Below are 16,442 nucleotides of genomic sequence, written 5' to 3'. Positions count from 1 at the left end.
AGAACTTTATGTACACCTGGAATAAAGTCCCGTTACATGATGAAGTTGTTGATCTCCGATGAACCTGATTGGGACCTCTACTCTCTCAACTAACTTGCTTTCTCTTCTTGTTTGTGTTCCTCCTTTTTCTACTTCCGCCCTAGAAAACATAGGACTTTGAAACCTTTGCATTTTACATTAATTATGCCACTTATATAATAATTGTACTATACAATTACTTGAGCATGTAATCTACACTGTCAGATATCATGATAGTAATGTCACTTATCGTTTTTCTACTAGCACTATAATTCAAACTTATATGAAATGTCTGGTACTAGACCGTAACTCAGTTGAAATTCTCTTTTCCTGTTATTTAACAGTCGAATTTGAGTACCCTTCTGGATCTATACACACTTTTGGTTTTTAAATGCACTACATCACCCACAATGCAACATTACGATCTAGTGGATGTATATAAGGTGCAATAGAGAAAGGACTCACTGACCGTGACCAAGGCCTTGTTGGCTGAAACGCGTTGGTGGAGCTGTTTGGCAAATAAATTCACTTTTGAAAAATCTCTTCCCTGAGTGCCGCATCTTTGGATTTACATATATATATATATATATATATATATATATATATATATATATATATATATATATATATATATAATTTTATTTTTACCTACGGGCTGTGTTAGGGCAGGGCGTGACTGGGTTACAGGGGAAGGAGTGGTTTGCACACTCCAAGTGTGCATGACTGCTTGGCCTGCCCTCTTGGGCCGGCCAAAGAGTCATGCTCACTTTGCATGTTTACCACCAGGATGTAATGCACAGCCTGGTGAGGAACATGCCCAGCCTCCCATTTCCCTTCTGAGCGACGAACCACTGCATTGCAGCATTGTGATTGCCTTAGGGGAGGGAGCCTGTGTGCTTCCATCCGCTACCGAAGCAGAGGAGAAGGTGGCGTGTGAAGGGACCGAAGTGGAGAGACGTGGCCGGCAAAAGGTAAGTGTTTTTTTATTTTGTTTTTTGTCTCCCCGCCTTCCTCCCCCCACCCCATCATCCATGTTTCCTGCAAGCTGCCACTGCCTACGGCAAAATATTGTAAATGAGGCCCACAATTCATGCTGACCGCCGTGCACTAAACATTATTCAATGTCCCTTTTCTTCCCAGTGCATTCTGGCAAGCCTGTCACTATTCTATTCAAGTGGTGTTAGCTCACAGAGAGAGCCAATACAGCAGGGCACGATACCTTAGATTACTGTCATAAAGATTTATCAGGTATCTGCTCACTGTGCGCGAAGCGCACCGTGCGCGCACGGAACAAACTGCGTTAAGTGGGCGCGCACGCCACGAATGGCGTAAAGTAACTTAGCATTTAAAAAACCGTACAAATTCACTGAAAAAACCATAGGTTTCACACACGTTATAGTTAGGAATTAGCATTTAAAAAACCTTGCAAATTCACTGAAAAAAACATAGGTTTCACACATGTTATAGTTAGCGGAAATTTTACTGATAAAAAACCAATGAAATTCCCCCGTTATAGTTAGTGCAGGCAACTACAACTCACGCGACCGCAATCTTCTGCTGATGACATATGTGTCTTTATGAAAAAAAAATATTTGTAATATATGTATAGCTAAAAATGTATGGAAGAAGACATGGGCAAATAAGTGTCTAAATACAGTATTAGCATCAGCAGAGGATTGCAGTCGCGTGAGTTATAGTTGCCTGCACTAACTATAACGGGGGAATTTCATTGGTTTTTTATCAGTAAAATTTCCGCTAACTATAACATGTGTGAAACCTATGGTTTTTTCAGTGAATATATATATATATATATATATATATATATATATATATATATATATATATATATATATATATATAATTTTATTTTTACCTACGGGCTGTGTTAGGGCAGGGCGTGACTGGGTTACAGGGGAAGGAGTGGTTTGCACACTCCAAGTGTGCATGACTGCTTGGCCTGCCCTCTTGGGCCGGCCAAAGAGTCATGCTCACTTTGCATGTTTACCACCAGGATGTAATGCACAGCCTGGTGAGGAACATGCCCAGCCTCCCATTTCCCTTCTGAGCGACGAACCACTGCATTGCAGCATTGTGATTGCCTTAGGGGAGGGAGCCTGTGTGCTTCCATCCGCTACCGAAGCAGAGGAGAAGGTGGCGTGTGAAGGGACCGAAGTGGAGAGACGTGGCCGGCAAAAGGTAAGTGTTTTTTTATTTTGTTTTTTGTCTCCCCGCCTTCCTCCCCCCACCCCATCATCCATGTTTCCTGCAAGCTGCCACTGCCTACGGCAAAATATTGTAAATTAGGCCCACAATTCATGCTGACCGCCGTGCACTAAACATTATTCAATGTCCCTTTTCTTCCCAGTGCATTCTGGCAAGCCTGTCACTATTCTATTCAAGTGGTGTTAGCTCACAGAGAGAGCCAATACAGCAGGGCACGATACCTTAGATTACTGTCATAAAGATTTATCAGGTCTCTTATCTTTAATGTGGAATGTCAAAGTCGGGGAGGAGCTGTCCTGTTGCAGCAGACAGCAGATTTGCGATGAGACACTTTTATTTTTGAGCAACCCACGGGGTCGACTGTCCACAGAAGGACAGCTTGCAAGCAAGTTGGCTGATGACACTAGACGTATATATAGAGAAGTTTATGACCAGTTAGTAATCTGTCAAAGTACACACACAGAGGTAAAAAGTACAAGGTTGAAGAGGTGTCTGCATTTCTCAGGGCATAGCACTTGATTATCAGTAAAACAAACAATGCATGCCTTAAAATGCTTGCAAAAGGTCTGGACTAGATCTTCTTCCCAATAGGTCTTTCTCTCCCCATCCTTGCTTTCTTTTAAACTTACACATATGCATTACTCGGGAACAGAATGCACAGACTGGTTTCTGCCCTAGTACATTTTTCTCTACTTCCACAATGTCAGAGGAAAATCTTGACATCGACTAGCTGTTTCCATGATACAGGCCACTGTACCCCTACAAGCATGTCATTGTTACCTAAAGTATACTGCCATTTTAGCCAATCAATATACCCAGGATGAATTCTAGTTGGTCAAATGGACTCTGAAGTATAAGTTGGATGGGGGAGCGCGCGGCGCGGCAATTCAAGATGGCCGCCGGGTGAGGAGCTCCGCTCGAACAAAGCCGATTCGAGTGTAAAGGCACCTCATTAATGCAACGGAGCTTCGCTTCGAGGATGGATTCGGTTATGGGACACTGCAGAGACTGTTTTGGCAAGTTTTTTTGACCGAAATGCGGTCTTTTTGTCACTTTAATTGCGCATTTTCTGCTCCCCTCAGATGGCAGCCGCCATTTTGTTTTCTCTGCAGCGTTTTTCTTCTATTTTTTTGCTGCCACTGAGTCTTTTGGCCAGTTCCCTGTAGTTCTCTTGGGGCACTACGGTGGTGGCTGCGCTGGTTCACATTATGCCATCTTTTTGCGCAAATATTTGTTAGTGGTTGGTCTCTTTTGCTGCTTTTGTGGATTCCTCGATCTGTATCTTCTAGCAATTACTTTAGAGGGAGCCAGTTGTGTTTCCAGCGTCCCAGTATCCTTCGCTGTGTTGTATCCTGGCACTTTCATCTTTGGCTACGCCTCCTCTTGCTGCTGACTAAGCAATATCGCTGCTGTCCTGCCTGCATTCCGCAATTGGTTGTTTTTGTCATAATTGGTTGCGATACCATCAGTATGGAGGGCGCACATTCAACTAAACCTCACGGTGGTTCCACTGGGGGAAGGAAGGACTCAAGTAACCCTTCTGTCAAGCGTACCAAAAAAGACCCGCCTTCCCCAAACAAGTCTCCGCTGCCTCTCACTCTTGAGGATATTATGGAAGAGTTGCGCCTTATTCGACCTTTTATGACAGACACTGTTGCTACGCTTCAGAGGTTAGATGATAAATGGTCTAGTTTGGATACGAGACTTTCTGAGGTGGAACAGAGGATCAGTGATGCACAGGATGTTGTTACTAAAGTTGACACTCTCACCAAAGAGGTCGGCCAGCTCAAGAAGGTAGCGGAGGATTTGGAAAACCGCAATAGGCGCAACAACCTGCGCATTTATGGTATTCCGGAAGGTTCGGAGGGGTCGGATATGATCCAATTCCTAAAATCTCAAGTTCTTCAAATTGTTGGCCTCCCGAAATCCTCAGACTTTAACATACAACGTGCTCATCGTCTGGGGCCTAGGAATACATCTTCTGCATCTAAACCTCGTGGAATCATAGCATATTTCCTCCTCTACTCAGATCTTATGACGATTCTCCAGGCCGCCAAGCAGCATAAGCAAATGATCTGGTCTGGGCACAAGGTCTTTTTCACTCAGGACGTTTCCAAGCCTACGGCCTCCCGTCGGAAGGAATTTTTGGACCTCAGACCTGCCTTGAGATCTATGAATGCACGCTACGGTTTAATACACCCTTGTTTTTTCAAAGTGACCTATAAGGAGAGAACGTTTAGTTTTGAGGATCCTGCTGACTTGCGGAAGTTCATTCATACTCACAAGGGAGAACTTATGGAATTGAGCAAACCCTAGTTGTTTTTCGTTTTTTAAGCATATGACTACTTTGTTCTTCTAAAATATTCTGTTATATGTTGGATAGTTCCTGTACTTCTTTTGCTCACTCCTTGTTTTTCCTTTTGTTTTGCAGGATCCCCCTATGTGGTGTTCTTGTCAAGGTCACCCTTTGTCCCATCCTGCTGTTTACAGTGTTTACCCCTTTCTGTTGCTGTCTCTACCCCTAGATGTTTGGTAAGTTCCTTCACTTGTCCTATTTGATTGATATATTGTTCTAGTTTTCCAATTTATAGTCTTTCGTCTTTCAGTTTTTTCTATCTCTGTGGTAGTCTGTTCTCTTATACTCTCCTTTTAGTGCGGCTGTTTTGTTCTTCGTCGCCCCCCTCTCACAGTAATGTTTTTTGTTCAATTGCTTTCTGTGGCTAAAGTCTATTGGCTTTTTGTCACCCGCCTTTGGATGCCTTTTGGGGGTTTCTGTACCCCTGCACCCTTCTCTCTATTTTTCCCCTTTTCCTCTTCGCTTCTTCCCCCTTTTTGCTGTTTGTCCTCCCTTTCCTCATTCCTTTTTATCCCTGTCTTCTCTATTCTTTTGGCAACCTCTTCACTATCTGATACACACCACACTTCCTTTTTTTCTTTTTCTGATCATGGTAGTTCTTTGTTTTTCTTCTCTTTTATATCTTTATCACCGTATTTGTGGTGGTTGCCTTTTAATTTCTCTGCTTCTTGCTATTTATTCAGTTTCATATTCATTTAACTTCTATTTTCAGTTTACTTCTCATTCTCTACTCTGTCTTAAATTCCATACTCCTTTCTGCTTATCTTTACTTTATTTCCAGAAATGAATGGTCTTCGTGTTATTTCTTGGAATGTTAAAGGCGTTCGCAACCCTGTTAAAAAACAACGTGTCTTATCTCAGTTAGCAAGGTTGAAATGTCATGTTGCACTGTTACAAGAAACCCACCTTAACTCTCAAGATTTGTCTTCGCTGCGTAGACAATGGGATGGAGAGGCATTCTGTTCTCCCGCAGTAAATAGCAAAAATGGTGTTCTTATTTTGTTTCATAAGTCATTATCTGTTCAGTTGCACAATGAATTCCATGATTCTTGTGGTAGGTGGCTATTTTTAGATGTTACTGTTAATAATACCCAATTTTCCTTCTGTAATGTTTATGGCCCTAACGGTGTAGATTTATCCTTTTGGGGGGATTTTTCTAAGCTTCTTTCCTCTCATGCAAGTGATAATTTGATTGTGGGTGGTGACTGTAACCAACTAATGGACCCATTTTTAGATCGTAAATCACACACCAGATATGTCCCCAATAAAATGCAAAAGTCCTTTTTTAATGCTATCTCCTCTAGAGGTCTTATTGACTCGTGGAGACGTTCTCATCTCGATACTTTAGAATTTTCCTTTTTTTCTCCAGTGCACTCTTCACATTCCCGTATAGATTATATTTTTCTCACACAGCATTCATTCCGATTTATGACTAATTCAGAAATAGGCTCAATTCTTATATCTGATCATGCTCCGGTTATTACTGATCTGGACTTTCCCTCACCTACTCCCACCTCTAGGCGGTGGCGCTTCAAAAATTCGCTCCTCCTAGATTCACAGTTTGTTGAGCAATTTATATTTTTTGCAAAGGATTTTTTTATAAATAATCTTCATTCTACTTCTCATTTTCACTCTATTTGGGATTCCTTCAAGGCTGCTTCTAGAGGTTTTATTATTGCTTTTGTCTCACGGAAAAGGAAAGCAGCTTTATCAAAGTCGGCCCAAATTCTTAAACAAATCAAAGACCTAGAGCATCTCTACTTTACCACTAATTCTTCAGAATCGCTTTCCTCCCTCATCAAAGCAAAAATGCAATATAACAAGCACTCTTGGGACTCTGCGAGTAATAATCTTCTCAATTTTCATTCCAAAATGTATAGGGGACGCAATAAGGCTGGTAAGTCTCTCGCTACTTATCTAAAAATTAAAAAACAAAAATCTAAAATAATAACTATTACTGACTCACATGGGAATCCTCAGTATACTGACGATAAAATTCTCGATTGTTTTGTTCAATATTATTCCACACTTTATACGCCCGAATCTGTTCCTTCGCCTTCTCAAATTGACTACTTCTTTCAGTCTCTCCCTAGGTCCTCGGATAGTTTTGTGGATCTCTCATCACTGGACGTTCCTCTTTCAGAGGAAGAACTACTTACTGCTATTACTCTTCTCCCCAAAGATAAAACTCCGGGCCCAGATGGTTTAACGGTTCGTTTTTATCTCCACTTTAAAGATATCCTGTTACCACATTTATTTTCTTTGATTGATTCCTTTGTTGCTCAAGGGAGGTCCCAAGGTTCTTTCACTCAGGCTATGTTATGCTTAATCCCTAAAAAAGATAAAGATCCCCCCCTTTGCAAAAATTATCAACCCATTTCTTTAATTAACACGGACTGTAAAATTTATGCTAAAGTTTTGGCCTCTCGTATTAATAAAGTTATTCCTGATCTCACCAACATTTATCAATCCGGGTTTGTTAAAGGTAGATCCATTACTGACAACTCGAGAACTTTCCTTAACATTATTCATCTGGCCTCAAAGATGGACTCCCCAATCGCTGCCATTACCTTAGATGCCGAGAAAGCGTTTGACAGAGTTTGTTGGGATTTTATGTTTGGTGCTTTGCGGTGGCATGGCTTTAGTCCTCCCTTCATTCATTATGTTAAATTGTTATATTCTGCTCCCTCCACTTCTATTTGGGTTAACGGGTCTCAATCCTCTTATTTTTCTTTGCATAGAGGCACAAGACAAGGTTGTCCTCTCTCTCCTCTTCTTTTTATTCTTGCGTTAGAGCCCTTTTTGGAAAAAATTCGACGTTCATCATCGTATACTGACTTCATATTTCAAAACATTGATATTAAGTTTACAGCCTATGCAGATGATATTTTGCTTTATATTTCTAACCCGTCCACTTCTTTGCCCACACTCTTTTCCTTGTTACAAGAATATTCTCTGGTCTCTGGGTATAAACTTAATATAGATAAGTCTGAAGTTCTACCACTTAACAAATTTTGCCTTCCTCATATGTTTCAGGGTTCAGGTTTTGAATGGAACTCAGGTAATATTAAATGTTTAGGTATTCTGTATGCTAGCACTATTAGAGATACTGTTAAGCTTAATCAGAAGGATATAGTTAAAAAGCTCTCTTCCCTTATAGAACGTTGGTCCCCCCTTTTCTTATCCTGGTGGGGGAGGCTTGCCACTATTAAAATGATGCTTCTTCCTATTGTCAATTTTTACCTTTCTATGCTTCCAATCTCCCTTCCACTCTATTTTTTTAAAACTATAAACCGTATTTTTACCACCTTTTTATGGAATAAACGTAAGGCGAGGATTTCTCTCTCCCGTCTTCAGCAACCTAAAGATCTGGGTGGAGTTAATTTCCCCAACATTGTTCGATTTCACTCGGCTTTTACTCTGAAACAGATTTGGCCTTTTCTATCTGATTTGTCTGACCCCCCTCTAACAGCCTGGAGCGCTATAGAACTTGCGCAGCTCTCGCCTCTCTCATTTGTTACGGCTGCCCGGCTGTCTCATCCTCCGCAACGTTTTCTTACTCCTATCTTTAGACACTCTAAGGCACTTGCCCTTTCTGTCTTTCGCTCTTCCCTCTCGCAGTTGGAGTTTCATTCCTCAATCCCAATTTGGTATAACAAATCCGTTAAGATTAATCACAGAGCACTTTTTTGGAAAGAATGGATAGATAAAGGCATTATTACTTTCGATTCCTTACTTAGCAATAATTCCCTACGCGACTTCTCCGACATTCGTGCCTCTTTTCACCTCTCCAATGCCCACTCTTCCCAATATCCCTTGCTCAAAAACTCTTTAGATCTCTTTATTTCTCAGGGCGCCTCACTCTCTACTATTGACTCAACCATTTTCCCTCTGCCGGATTTCTCTATTCCCCTTAAAGTTGCCGCTATCTACAAGCTACTTTCCTGTTCCCCTGTAGAAAGAACCAAGTCCAAACTTGAACTTTCCTGGGAAACAGATCTAGCCCAAGAGTTTCCCCTTCAAGTTTGGAATTCCTTGTGGTCAAAGTTGCACACTGCTTCACGTTCTGCTAGCACCACACAGACTTTGTATTTTTTTTACAATAAACTTTTTTTTACTCCTTCTGATTTATATAGTTTCAAATTAATTGACTCTAAAAAATGTTGGTCTTGCCCCTCTGACAATAGTGACTTTTTCCATATGTTTTTTCACTGCCCGTTGGTTAAATCCCTTTGGTCCCGTATTTGGTCTAAACTGAACGATATCTTAGCCACTGACCACACTTTTGAGATTGTCCATATCTTTTTGGGTGGTTTGGCTCCTATATGGAATGTTTCTCCCAATGTACGCAATTTTATAGATTTGTATATAGCCATTTCTCTACAGATAATTACGACCAATTGGAAAGATACCTCCAAGATCTCATATAATGCATGGTGGAATCTATTGTGCCACCACCATCGGCTGGATCGTGCTTTTGCCACCACTGTACCTCTTTTGATCAAAAAAGATTTGTTATGGTTGCCATTAACTAATTTTCTCTCTCAAACTGTCCCTTAAATAGCTGTTTTTATTTCTCTTTTTGTTCATGTTCTACATACAGCTCCATCTAGTGTATTTATTCATTTACCAGCTTACGGTATTTATATGATGCTTATCCTGTATAATGGTTGCTTTTCCCCCTCCCTTCCCCTTCTTCTCTTCTCCTCTCTTCTCTACCCTCCCTGCCCTTTAATCAAAACCTTACAAATGCTTTTTCCCTAAGTATATTCCCTACCTTTCTATTGGCATTTTTTCAGACTGTATGATTTTGTTTTTTTTCTATTGTTCTATTACATTGCCTTTGTTTTTTCTCTGTACTGATGTTTTACTTGGATTATGATATTTAATAAAGCTTTCTAAACTGGAAGCATAAGTTGGATGTGTCCTCAAATCATCCTCCCCTCCCCCCTCCTCTCCTCTCCTCCCTCCAACACAGACACCAGTAACCGGTTACTATGTCACCGAGGACATCACCAAGAGTACCCAAGGCTACTTCTTTGGCGTGGACGCCTTGTTGTATTGGTGATGTTTTGTTTTTTTGGCTTCGGCATTGGAATTCTTGGAGGTATCTCCCTATTTTCGTGTGGTTAGCCCGAGCTTTTCTACTGAATATGAAAAATACAGTGTAGTATTGGGTAAACCTCATCGTACCATTGATGTGTTACATCAGCTCCATCCAGCAATTTACTTGAGTAAGTTGGCATTCAAAGTTTGGCTCTGGTCGGAGAAGTACTTCCGTTTCATTGCCCTCTGCCCACTTTCATTGGTATATTACGTGTGTGAGTGCACCTACAGAATTTTATATAGCGCGAACTTGACCCGAATTGGGTATCAGAGCGCTTTACATAGCACCAGTTGCATTACATGAGGACACCTTCATTTTTGTTAGGCAGGGGGAGATTAGGTGATTTGCCCAGAATCACAGGATGTTCAGCGTCATTGCCGAGACTCGAACCCAGTTCCTCAGATTCGAGGTCGACCACCCTAGCCGTTAGGCCAACTCCTCTCCTTACACTAGCTTCCTAATCTTGCAAGAATTGGTTTCACATTTAGCTCTCGCACTAATAAAACCTTGTATCTAAAAATACCCTAATTACCGCTCCAAGCTCTTTACTATGTCAGGAGGGGAAAGGAAAGTCAAAGATAAAGAATCGACAGCATAGGAATGCCAGGAGTACAAAGGAATGGAGTAGGTCATCTGGAAGGTACTTTTTCAAAACTGTCCATGTAAAGAAACATTTCTTTTCAAATGCAGCTTTATCATTCTGGAAATATCTAAAATCTAACCATATTTACCTAAATTGTTGCATATTTCTCCCAGATTCCATTTTCTACTACCCATTACCAAAGAGATGCCCTGTTCCATGCCATGCCTTTGATGTATTCTACATATTGTTCCTATCCTTCTACTGTGAGTTCTTGCTCTGCCTTCCTTGTGTATGTTTGAAAGCTAACTTTTTTCCAGTTGCTAGTAAGTGAAAAGTGCAATAATATCCCTTGGGTGCAAGTGTACTCTATACAACTATTAAATATGGAGAACTTCCATTGCAATGTATAGATAACAAAGAGTCTTTGTACTACAATGGAAGCCACCGAGCATACGACCGCTTTCTCCTGCATGTGGCACCAGCTGTGTCGTACAATCCCATTCTGTTTTCCAGTCAACCCCTGCCTGTGATGCCTTACACACCATGCTTATGTCGCACTGAGAGCCTCTGCAGATCAGCATAGAGATGGATGCTAAATTTCTACATGGGTCAAAAGGTAATCCTATTGGCGAAAAAAGGGGTCCCATTCGCATAAAGTGCTTGTCATATCCCAAATGTAATGCCACAGCTGCTCCTGGAATCTACACCCAACTACTAAGATGCGTGTTGGGACCGTTTTGGGATCCACTCCACTTTTTTTTATCCTCTGCATATGACATGCCTTTGAACAATTTCGGTCTGGCGTTAGCCAAGACATTTTGCTTCCGTCCACTACTACTGCATGGGTCAGTGAATCAGCCCACTTCACAGTCGCGGCCGGCAATAATTCGGGTGGGGGGGCGCGTGGGGAGGAGGGAGAGGGGAGTTAATAATATAATAAAGAAAAAATGTACCTGTACGCCGGCCGTGTCCTGCGTTTTCTCGGCATCAGTCCTGCTAGGTGCCTGCTCCTGCTCTCATGCCTCCAGCAGGAACAGGAAGTAGGCAGCCTCCCTCCCCTCCCCTAAGCCAATCACAATGCTGCAATGGCAGCGTTGTGATTGGTGGGGACACCGCCCAGCCAGGGGCTTACGGGAAGGCTATTTTCTTCATGGAGAAAGGGCAGAGAGTGTGCATGACTGGTTTGGGCGGCTCCAGAAGGCCGACCAAACAGTCATCGCGCCCTCAGAAGTGGGCACACCACTCCTTGCCTGCTCACAGAGCAGCACCGCCCGCCCGCCCGCCCGCCTGCAAGCAAACCCTTCTGTTCTGCTTTCTCGCAGTACGAGAAGCAGAAACATAAAATGTGAGTTATTACCGTTTTATGTTTCTGCTTCTGGCACTGCGAGAAAGCAGAGGGGCGATGCTCCTCCGCCCTAGTGGAGGAGCCATCCCTGCCACTTCAGCCACTGGATAACATCACTTTGAGTGAATGCATTTTGCTGTTTCACAAGGAGCACATCGACTCATAGGGTAGTACTTTCCAGTACCGGTGATTTTGTTTTCACTTTATTACTTTGGTGTTTCCTTTAAGTCTATAGTCTGATGTTCTGCCAGCTCTTCCATGTTCAGCACAGGGCATATTCCAGCTTTATCAATTCCTGTCTCTTGCTAATGGTGTTGTAAATTTCTTTTGGAGTGTCCAATGCTTATCTGACCGCTGCTGTTTCACAGCATACCAAATTGTGTCCATTTAAAAACTGTTCTTCATGAAGTTGTAAATCTTTTAGTATGTACACAATGAAATGCATTTCTAACTGCACTCTTGTATGTCATGCAGGTATGTATTTTAATTGAGGACTGCAGTTATATTTGTAAACCAATTTAATCTGCATCTCCTGCTTGTGTATGGCTTTCTAGTTTGCTTTCAGTGCTCTTGCATGCCGTTATATTTTTAAACCAATTTTGTCTGTACATCCTGCTTGTATGTTTTTCTAGTGTCTATCTACCTTTCTGTGCACCTATATACCCATGTGTATTTGTATCTATGTACATGTCTGTCTACCTACCTGTCCATCTAAGAATCTGTCTATCTACTGTCTGTCCCTCTATCTCTCTCTGATTTGATTTGAGTTTTATATCCGGGGGATATATCTGGGGGTTTCCTGCGCTAATACTAAGGGTAGAAACAGCGGTGGAGTGTCTTTAAAAAACATAGGTCTTGAGAGCCTTTCGGAAGAAAAGCAACCTGGTTTCTGCTCTTAGGAAGAAGGGAAGAGCATTCCAGCCCTTTACAGCGATCACTGATAAAGCTTGGCATCCCATGCTGATTTGTTTTTAACTTCGGGACTTTGACCAGCAGCTCAGATGCTGATTTAAGTGCTCTGCTTGGTGTATATTATTAATTGGTGTATATTAGTGAAAATGCTGTGAGATATAATGGTTAGTGTATTGCTTTTTTTTCGTTGCAAGTCTATCTATCTAGCCTGTCTGTCTGTCTGTCTAACTATCTATCTATCTATCTGCATATATATATACCTATATTGGCAAGGTTATATATCTTTCTTGGCAAGGTTATCGATCTATCTTTGCAAGGTTATCGATTTATCTGGCAAAAGTTATTGGTCTACCTTTGCAAGGATATCTATCTATCTATCTATCTATCTATCTATCTATCTATCTATCTATCTATCTATCTATCTATCTATCTATCTATCTATCTATCTATCTATCTATCTATCTATCTATCTATCTATCTATCTATCTATCTATCTATCTATCCTCCTATCTGTCCTCTCTGTCTGTCTTTGTGAGTCTCTCTACCTGGTTTGCAAGCCTGTTTATCTATTTTTCTATTTTTTCAAGTCTCTATCTATTTGTGATAAGGCTTTACAAAAACATTACAAAAACCATCGACAAAGGCAGGCATATAACACCTGATTGATTGGCTATTTAAGGTTGGGTGTTAGTTTTATCTTTTGTATTTCCTAAAATTATGTGTGTGACATAGTTACTTACAGGGTTTTTTAGCCAGACTTCATTCATACGTTGTTGTGTCATTCACGCTTATCTTCCACCTACAGCCCACGTCAGCCAATTTCTAATTTCACTGAGTTACAACATGCTTCCCGTTCACAAGGAGTACATCCACATACATAATAGTTACAGTTAGTGCTAGAGACTTCTTTGGTAATCTGTGCCTTTTTGGACCAAAACAATATTTTTTTCTTTACTTAATGTTTTTTAGATTGATGAGTGCCCAGCAGTTTTCCCAACAAGAAAGTTTTGCAAAAACTATGGCAGAATAAAACAAGAATTGCTGAAGTCAAAAGGCTGGGGACCAACGCCAGACCTCTTAGATTTGTTAATTCTTGTTTAGGACTGGTGTTAGACTGTTGTAGGTAAAAGAAGTCCAGAAGGCCAGGTAGTAAATTATAACAAGGTGATTTATTGAGTCCAGTTACAGATGATAAAGATGGTAAGTATGATGATAGATAGCCCTAACAGGAGCAGCCTCCCTGCTGCTCAGCCTGCACAACTGACACTCAGCACATCACCAGGCACCCACGCATTCCATGACATCACCAAGCATTCCAACACTCATCCTGACTGAGCGGTAGGGAAGATGTTACTAAGGAAAAGGAGAGGCGACAATTAAGTCACAACATATCCCCTTTCTTTACAGAAACAAATTACAGAAATAAAGCAAAGAACAAAGGTAAATCTTAACCAAGATAAAGAAAAAGGCAAGAACATTACATGCAGAAATTTGAAAATGTGAATTCAACAACCTGAAAATACAACAAAGAAAAAAGGTTGCAAAAATCATTAAATATGTTAGCATCACCAAATATTAGACATCACATTCAATATGTCCTAAATGCAATGAAACATTAAATGAATTGGTAGAACATTCCTGAAGTCATAAAACCATTAAATTCTGAAAAAAAAAAAATCATGAAAATAATTACCTTGAAATCCCTCTCACACATCCTCTTTCCTCACAGGAGAAAATATACAAGCACACTACCGTCATGCACTTCTATAAACCTGACAGGACCTAATGTCTCAGGTGAAACACACTGCACTGTAAAATCTAGGGCGAGCAACCCTGTAACGTATACACTACACTGTAAACCTAATAAGACTAAATGTCTCAGGCAACACACATATACTCTCCTGTACACCTGACAGGACAAATAGTGAAAAGCATACTATACTGTACACCTGTAGTCTCAGGCAACGCAGACACTACACAGTAAACTCTAGAGCAACCAACACTATAACGTATATACTACGCTGTACACCTGACAGGACCTATAGTCTCAGGCAAAACACCTTGAAGCAGTACAAGGATACATAACCCAATAACTCAGTATCAAGCACATAACATCACTATACAGAATCAGGAAACAAAACCCTGAACACCATGAAAATTCAGCACCCAAACACATTACAATACAAGTAGGCTAAAAAGCAATGATAGCCTCTGAATTCCATAGTATAAATTAGCCTTACTAATTTCCAAATATAAATAACAGCATGCTGAAAGACAAAGCAAGAAAATGAGTAGGAAATATAACAATATATGATTAAATAGCAAGTGCATCATGTGACTTAAAGACATGAGCAAATGAAACAAACCGCAGCATGGCACTGTAGAAAGAAAAAAACATAAGTATAGACAATATAATAGGAGTAAAACACTAAACAGTTGTCAATATCATAGTTCCGTGTTATCGCTGATGTAACTCTGGTGAGTGATATCTCACCCGACCCATTGCAGAAATAGGTGCTAGAGACCACATCGGAAATCTAAAATTCTATGTCAGGACCGGAGGTTCCGATTATGCTTCTCATTTTCTTTACTGAAAATTCTCAGCAGCTAATCAGAAAAAGTAAAAAATAAAATACACACTACAATGCCCATAAACCCTAGTGGGTATCACATGACAACCATAGAGTAGACCTCTATATAAGGAGCAAGAGAATACTACATCCTCTTTCTTTGCTGCTCCGCAGCCAGTTAAGTGCATTAACTTTTACTTTTGTCTGTGCATGCATGGTGCTTACTGCTTCTGCCTGATCGCTTTATGCGCTGATGATGTGTGGCATTTACCTGTACTTTGATTGATGTGGTGCCGTGTGCGCTGCTCGCTCTGACAATTTCCTTAAGCTGTGAGCGCTCCTTGCGCTTTGTCTGCTGTGTGCTTCTCATTCACTCGCGCTTTGTTTTTCTCTTTGTGTTCAGCGGTTGTCACGCTGTGTTCTTTTATGTGCCGATTGCTTTTTGGGACACGCGCTGTTGGGAGCGCTGCTTGTCTCCCGGTCCCGGGCGCTTTGTGCCCGTGACCTGCTTAGTGGAGCGGGAGACGGGAAGTGAGAACGCGCGTGCTTTGATTACGCAGTCCTCTTTCTGGCTCGGGTTTCGGCCTTTCCGCGCATGCGCGGCGGCCATTTTGAATACCGGGTATTTTCCTCACGTTGTTTACCGGTATTTCTGTAGCGCATGACCAGTGCTTTCATTGCTCTAAACCGCTTTAACCGCATCATTGCTCATGACGCTTTGCCAGCCTCCCAGCGACGCCCAAGTCATTCTGTAGGGCTTTGGGCTGTATAATTTGGCATAGGCTCTGCCTAGAGTGGAATTGCTAGGCAAGCCCTCCCTCCACATTTAAATATAAGTGCACACTTTGGAATTTCTGCATTCCTGTGTTGCTTGGCTTGCCTGGGGTTAGCCACTCCCCCTTACTTGTCACTGTCATTACCCTTGGGGTTGTTTACACCACAGACAGTGCTTATTATCTCCAATTTTTCTCCTGTGGGTGTATATTTGTCACTTATCAGTGCCAACAATGTCTGAATATTGTTATGATGAGACAGACTATTTTGAGGAGGAACCCTCTGGGTCATTGGAGCATGAGCTCGTCGAAGCTCTGGATGTGGGAGTCGAGCACTCCGTTAATAAGGCTATGGTCAGGGCTATTGAACCCTTGAAGCGCCATTTATGTAATTATGCCTTGCAGTAGGGCTGGTTGCCTGCCTCAACGTCCCGTTCTTCATCTGGTGGTAAGGGATCTAAAAACCCACACTCTTCGGATTTTGCGAAGCTAGCAAAAACCTTGGCTTCTGACCACTCGTATGGTTCTGCGTCCAAAGACTCTTCTTCTAGCTCG

Source organism: Triturus cristatus, chromosome 3_2 (genome assembly GCF_964204655.1).
Source record: "Triturus cristatus chromosome 3_2, aTriCri1.1, whole genome shotgun sequence".
Lineage (NCBI taxonomy): Eukaryota > Metazoa > Chordata > Amphibia > Caudata > Salamandridae > Triturus > Triturus cristatus.
Note: the sequence above shows the minus strand (reverse complement) of the source record.